Raw genomic sequence first — 7,884 nt, 5'->3', positions numbered from 1 at the left:
TAAGTTGTGTCTCTAACAATCTGTTAGGATGGTTAGGATATTTTGCATGATTTAGATCCTTATTCATTTTACTGATTTATGATGTCTGTAGTTGAACCTTTTGCTTTTCAAATAACAAACTGCTGTTTGTTGCTTGCCAGTTTTATCATACTCCATTCATTCTCAGGGTGTCTTAAAGATTATCAGCTATGATTCCATAATTATAGAAGTTGTTTTATTTTCTTAGGAAGGAGTTAAACTGTACTTAGAGAGTTATAGTTTTTTACAATCAATTGCTCTCTATTTTCTCTTTCTCATCCTGAGAAAACTGTATCTGCTTTCGTTATCTTTGCAGCCTGGCATTCAATACAGGGACTGATTTTTGACCACTGAAATTTTCAATCATGCTTCCTTCCTGTCCCAGTTTGAAAACCTATCTCTTTATCTTAGTGAAAAAGAAGAAAGATCACGTTCAACAGGTCATCTGCCTCCTCTCTTTTATTGTTAATATTAACGTGTCATCAACAAAGGTGCTTTTTATTAATTTTCCAAAAGCAAAAGGTGCACCCAACTTTATATACATTATTTAAATCAAAATAATACGTTCCCAGTAGGCTCTTTTGATTCCTTTTCCTGAGTTTAATAATAGATCACTAAAAGGCTTTGAATACTGTCTTTCCCTTCTATACTGTTTCCAACTTATAAAAATGCAAAGATGTAGTCATTTAAAATAAAAAATGTATACAAACTGTCATTAAGTTTTCAATGGAGACAATTCATTAATTTTCAATTTGGGACTGATCTTTTTCTGTTGGTACTTTCAGAAGAGCATATCATATCTTTCCATTAACTCATTTTATTAAATGAAGTACTAAACTATAGTTAAGCTCATTATTCCTTGAATTCTAAGCTCAATGTTTTCATTGTTACCTGTATTTGATATGCATATGCCAAAGTGACTGGCAATATTTGTGTGGTTAAAATGGTCTGGTGTCATCCATTGAAATCTTTTGTGTAGCAATGCTGTAGGGTCCCAGAGGAAAAATTCTAAACAGGTGCTTTTGAAGAAAAAGATAAGTTGTTACTATCATGTTGCCAAAAGGTAAGTGATTATATAGAATTGAATGAATCTTGAAAAGTACTATAAGCTATGTGTTTAGTGTTCTACATTTGTAAATGTTACATCCACCCAGGTTGTATCTACTCATGTAATGAGAAGGCAAGCTGTGAAAGGGTAATTTGTCTAATTCAGTCAAAATTATCATATCAATCATTTGTATATTTCAGAAGACAGTTTTAAGTGCCTGAATTATGAAAATAATTACTTTATTTCTCCATCCCCTTTGCTCTGTGCATATGAAGAGATAATCTGATAGACTATGTTTTCTTTCTTTGTTTTTTCTTTTTAGAAAAGGTAGTCATTTAAAATTGATACCACCCAATATAATCTCTGAAAACCTTTTGCAATTTTGCATCTGGCTTCTTTTGATTAATATTACTTTCTCATTTCTGCAGCAATTTTTCCAAAACAAAGAGCAGCTTGTTTTTCAAAGTTATTTGTTAGAATAATGCAAATTAAAATTTGAAGCATAATATTGTAGATTCTTTCTGTACAGCATTGCAAAAAAAGTCTAGAATTGAATTGGATCATGCTGGCTTGCAGTTAAAGTCAGTAAACATAAATGTAAGTAGATACTGCTTGCCACTTTAATCACATCTCAAGGTTTACAGTAACCTCAAATTATTTTGCTTGATCTGTTTTTTCCACCAATAATTTAGTTTGTATCACCATACAAATTATGAATAGGTTATCCAGCTATTAAAACACATGTCTTTTGCAGTGGCGTGGCAGAAGCCTCTCCTGTCTAAGGGAGCTCTTAGAGAGTCCTTATTTTTGCACCCAGTGAAAGATTTTGTTACAATCAGCACAAAAATTTTCTAACCAAAAAATAGCAATGGACTGACTAATTAAAATGCATCCATCTGTTGGTTGCTTGTTGACTTGCGATTTGAAACATGCATATCTAAGTGGGTTATAAATTCATAAGCTCGCATTCGTAAACAAGACAAAGGTTAACATTACAAGAAAAGTTAAATATATAGAGCATTTTATGTATTACTTTTAATAGGTTTGAATTGCTAACGTGATTTTAAAAAACAGCTTTTAATACAAATTGGAAAACAAATTTTAGCTATTATTTTTGTAGAATTTTTATAGAATTCAAAGAGTATTTACATACAAAAATATAATGTTGCATATGATCCATTTGATGTTTTCTTTGTTTGTGAATAGTAGGGAATTACTTTGAAGTGATTGACTAAGAAGCTTTATTCTTCTCCAAAGAAAAAAAAAATTATGGCAATTGCTAAAACTAGCATTGTATTATATTGAAAGGAACCATCTAGATGATTTGAAATTGAGGATTAAAGAGCTGTGATTATTCCTCCAACATCAAACAATCCAGAATCCAGGATCTAATATGACATTTCTTTCATTGTTTAACACATTTTTGTAGTGCCTGAGTTAAATTATTGAATATCCATCCTCTGCTTTGTTATTTTATGAACAGAACCCATATTTCATTGATTAAGATTTTGTCACCCAGGTTTGGGATAAACTAACATCTGTACTTTGACTGACATCAGAAATAGGAAATTTTAGCAATAGAAAAGAAGTTACAGCTCACACTTTATGATAGCCAAACAAACAAACAAAAAAACACACACACAAGCATGCACACATATTCCACAACAGAATAAAACAAATATATAAAATATCAAAGTATAAAAACAGAATAGTCTCTGCAAGCTATGGTACAGGGGAAGAAGGCAGTTTCCTACTATGGAATAACAATGAGTCTACTGAAGTTTAGATTAAGGACAAATAGAAACAGTAACCTTTGCAAGAGAAATGCTTATGATACTCTTTGGAAACATTGTTCAGATTATTATTCTATATATTATAATAAAAGGCTAATATGCAGACTAAATGAACTACCAGTTGCTATGACTTGCACTGACCACCAGGAGGCAGATACTCAACCTAGGCACTGCTCCCTGGTGGTCAGTGTGTTCCCACAGCGGGAGTGCTGCTCAGCCAGAAGCCTGGCTCAAGGCTGGCAAGTGCAGTGGTATGGCAGGAGCCTCTCCTGTCTCTGCAGCAGCACTAAGGATGTCCAACTGCTGGCTTAGGCCCACATCACCTGAGGGCTCCCAGACTGCAAGAGGGCACAGGCCAGGCTAAGGGACTGCCCCCTTTAAGTGCACAGATTTCATGCACCGAATCTCTAGTTTTAAATATGAGAAATGTAGGGTCCAATTTATAAAAAGGTAATTTTCTGGCAATTACCTAGTGCCTCACCACTGAACACCAAATTAAGATACAACAGTATTAATAGCAAACAATAATTTTTGTGTCAGGCATTCTGTTCATATTGGTAAGTGAAGTATCTCAGTTAATTTCTATAACAATCCTAAAGTAGGTACTATTTGTAGCCCATTTTACAGATAAAGAAACAAAGGCATAAAGAGAATTACTCTTTGAGATGAAGAGCAGACACCATGAGGGCTGACATGAAGTTAAGTACTGCATGGACAGTTAGGGTCCTTTAACTAAATGACACTCTTTCTTGCTTTGGCCATAAACTGTGAAACTTCAATGTGGGTCTCAATAAAGTTATAAATTATATGTTATGGGTGATAGAAGTCATGTTCAAATAGTCAAAATCTTCAATGTTCAATCTGTAATTGGGTCACTATGCCATGGTCATGAGGCAATAGATTTTTATACAATTCTTAATTGTGACCATATTTTTGAAAGATCAGTCCATTCTAAATTATTCTTGATTCCTGAAAAAAGTGAGAACAGGATAAAAATATAAAAACATTAGTTTCTCTAAATCTTATTTAAATCACCAATTTGAATCTTTTATACCAGTGGTCAGCAAACTGCGGCTCAAGAGCCACATGCGGCTCTTTGGCCCCTTGAGTTTAGCTCTTCCAGAAAATACCACAGCATGGTGAGTCTATTTTGAAGAAATGGCATTAGAAGAAGTTTAAGTTTAAAAAATTTAAACTTAAAACTCTCAAAAGAAATTTCAATCGTTGTACTGTTGATATTTGGCTCTGTTGACTAATGAGTTCGCCGAGCACTGTTTTAAACCATCTAAGTTTTAAGCAGACTTGTTGAAAATTAGCTAAGCTATTTGTTTGTTTTGAGTTTTATTCCTCTTTTGTTGGGAGCACTCAAATAACCAGCTAAAAGAAGAGCAAATATTGATGGCTTTGGGATACAAGCTACTGAAATCAAAATCTACTGCAGAGACAATGGAGAATGTAATTAGATATTCTGTTTACAGAGTGGTCACATTTGTCCAATATGCTACAACACAAGGCCATTCATTTTGGTTTGGCATCAAGCAAGTAATCGTGTGAAAATCTGCATTTATTCCACAAATGGCTATAATGGATGGGCCACATAAGAAGAGCCAATGCAAAGGTTATGTGGTCATAGGAAAATAATAAACCTTCTACAGTTTTGGGAAATTTTTCACCATCAGCTAACTCAATTTTATTTCATAGATTAATTACAACCTGAATTATTTGGAATACATATATAGGAAAACACCCCTTCACACGCAGTATAACTACCTACTGAAATTCATTTTAATGGTTATTATTTCCCAAATAAAATACATTGAACATAAATGGAAAAATATATTTTCCATAGTAAAGAAAGAATTAAGAATAAATTCAATATTATGAGGTTAAAAGCAGAAATCAATAGCTTATTTTAGAGTTAAAGAGGCAATTTTATGCAGATGCCAAATTTTAAGGAGTTCATTTTTTCTTTAACAATCAACTATTCTACCCCTTTAACACATATAAGTTAGCTTTTATATAAGCTTTTATTCTGAGTAAGAAGGTAAGAGTGTATTACTCTAAGTCATATTCTTTCGTGATAACAAACCTCAATGGCTTACCAAGAGTATTTCTGGATTTATGGGAGTTTGCACCTCTGCATATGCATATGTGCGTGTGATATTTGTACAGATAATCTCCAAGTACACTTTTTATTGAAATATACTAAACCAACACAAATTGAATTCTAAAGATTAATATTAATCTTGGCATTATCTTACTAAGAAGTCAATTTACTAAAAGCCTATTTCTATCCACAACCAAGTGTGGAGGTTTCCAGAATTGTAAAATATTAATTCCAAGTACTACTTCATTGGTTCTCACCAATTTTATGATATTGAAAATTAATCAACTGTCAAAAAAGTTGAATTCTAAGTGACATTAGAGTTAAATAATGCATCTGAACAAACTACAAAACTATAAGTAGGCAAATTATCTTTTAAGTGGAATCTGTGTAAACAGATTAATCAATAATCAATAATATGGCTTTAATTTTAAAAGCTAAAGGCTTTACTATCTCAAGACTCTTCAGATGGATGTGTGTATATAAAGTCCTGGAATTATTTACATTTAGACTTATTTGCTTTCTTATACTCAGTACAGAAGAAGCATTGCTTTGGAAGACTAACTGTGGTCAGAAAAAAAAATAGAATCATGAAATTATGTTTTTGGTAGTTATTAACTTTACACTCATCTTAAGGCACTGGTGAATCAAACATTTGTGGAGCATTCCCCATGGGTTTTTCAAGCATCTGTGTTGACATCCCAAATAAACCCCAGAGTTATAAAGTTATTTACTCTGGCTTATTGGTTACACCCTTGCTCCTGAATAACTGCTGCTTGCCTTTTGACTGATAGAGGAGAAACCCAATTGTTACACATGACCATGCTCCCAGACAGACAGCAAAACAGACCACAGATATAGGATGATGAACTAATATCCAAATTAATATCATTTTTGAACTATAATATTCAAATGTATATATTATTTTTATGTATATCTTACCGACAATGCAAAAATAATTAAAAATAGAAACCAAACACAAGTATAATATGAGTATAGTTAATGCAAAGGGAAAATATAATACATAACTATGTTACAATGCATTCAATATTTTAAGTGACACATATCTTAACTGAAACGGAGGCATATATATATATATTTCATTTCTTGTAACAAGGTAAAACTCAGTCTGTTTATTTTTAGAGAATCTCATGGCTGCTAGTGATTTAGGCATAAACTAGGAACATCTTGTTTAAAGATCCTACAACTTCAACTGATCAGAAATATACCAAATTTAAGAGATTCGGAATGTAGGTAGCCCCAAATAAAAACAAAGAAATTAAAATAAAGCCCACATTTTAATACAAACTTCAACATTTTAATTTGTGCTAATTAGCTATCTGACTTTCCAGGAAAGTAATCTACTGTACAAATAGAATTGTCTTAATAGTGTGGCTTCATATTATAGGATGCCAACTCCTTCCAATATTGACATTAAATCGTACAGGATGCAATCTGTACAGAGTCCTAAGCAAAAGATGCCTCCTGCTACTACTCTCCAATTAGCTAGAAGAAATACTCCCAGAGTAATTTTAGGAAGAGATGTTAGTACTTACAGGTCAGCTAAGAACCAGTCAATCCAAGAAAGGGGAAGCTAGACACATCAGACCACTCACATTAGGAGAGAAACCAGAACTTTTCTTGGGTGCCAACCTCCTGATAAATTTCAATAAGGGAACTTTTTTCTTCTCATCAACAAGACTTGGAATGTTTGTGCCCCAACCCCCCCACCCCTTCCCGACCCCCCCAGGTTATTTCACAGTACATTGATGCCGGGGTTTGGTGGAAGTGTTTGCATTTTTCCCGTGTGTTTGAGAAAGCAGTTTTTGAAGGGCTGTGGGCTAAAACCCTCCCACCACTAGTCTCCCACCCCCAGCTTTGGGAGAATTGGTTATGCCCCCAACCTTCCCCCTAAACTCTTTCCATCTAAATGTAGTGCTGGGTCTCTGGAGGCCTTGGTATACAAAGCTTCTATCCAAGGCTGTCACTTGACTGACAGCAGAAAGGGTGCAGGGAGATGGACAGCTGTGTGTAGGTGGACACGGAGAAAAAAAGAGAGCTGAGCAGATTAAATCAGAACACAGCAAGGGGAAGGTTCTAAATCACAGGCCTTTCTAGACTTAGGTGGCTTTAGGAGCTTTAAAGCCGGCTAATCTTATTTTTAATCAGAGTCAGGTTTTTAAAACAAGGATTCCGGTTTATAAAAAGATGGCTATCTAGAACACATAAATACACATTGTCAAGTGGTGCAAGAAGTGTATTGCTCAAGAAAGCTATCCGTGGAAAGACACAGAGCGTCCTGAAGTTTCCTCATCACCTTGAGTTTAACCTTTGCAGTGATTTCTGCATTGCAAATGTCATTCTTAGAGTCACTTGACGAGGTGGCCTGCTAAGCACTATGGGCACAACTAGACATTCATCAAAGTATCTTAAATGATAACAATCTGACTGAAAACTATAAAAGTTTCAGGAGAGAACATAATGAGATGCACAGAGGAAGTGGAGCCCAGCTTGACTGAGCTGCAGTAAACTGGCCATTTAATGGGACAGACCTGATTAACTTCCTGCTGATGTTCAATTACCTCTGATAGGTGTCTCATGTAATGTAAATAAGCAGGAAAAGATGGGGCCTCACTCTTTTATATACATACACACACACACACACACACACACACACACACACACACACTAGAGGCCTGGTGCACAAAATTTGTGCATTGAGGGGGTATCCCTCAGCCCAGACTGCACCCTCTCCATTCTGGGACCCCTCAGTGGATGTCCGACTGCCCTCTCACAATCTGGGACTGCTGGCTTCCAACCATTCACCTGCCTGCCTGATCACCCCCTAACCACTCCCTTGCCAGCCTGATTGACACCTAACTGCCCTTCCCTGACAGCCTGGTTGTCCCCAACTCCTCTCC

The sequence above is a fragment of the Pipistrellus kuhlii genome, unplaced genomic scaffold (assembly GCF_014108245.1).
Source record: "Pipistrellus kuhlii isolate mPipKuh1 unplaced genomic scaffold, mPipKuh1.p scaffold_m20_p_7, whole genome shotgun sequence".
In the NCBI taxonomy this organism is placed as follows: Eukaryota; Metazoa; Chordata; class Mammalia; order Chiroptera; family Vespertilionidae; genus Pipistrellus; species Pipistrellus kuhlii.
Note: the sequence above shows the minus strand (reverse complement) of the source record.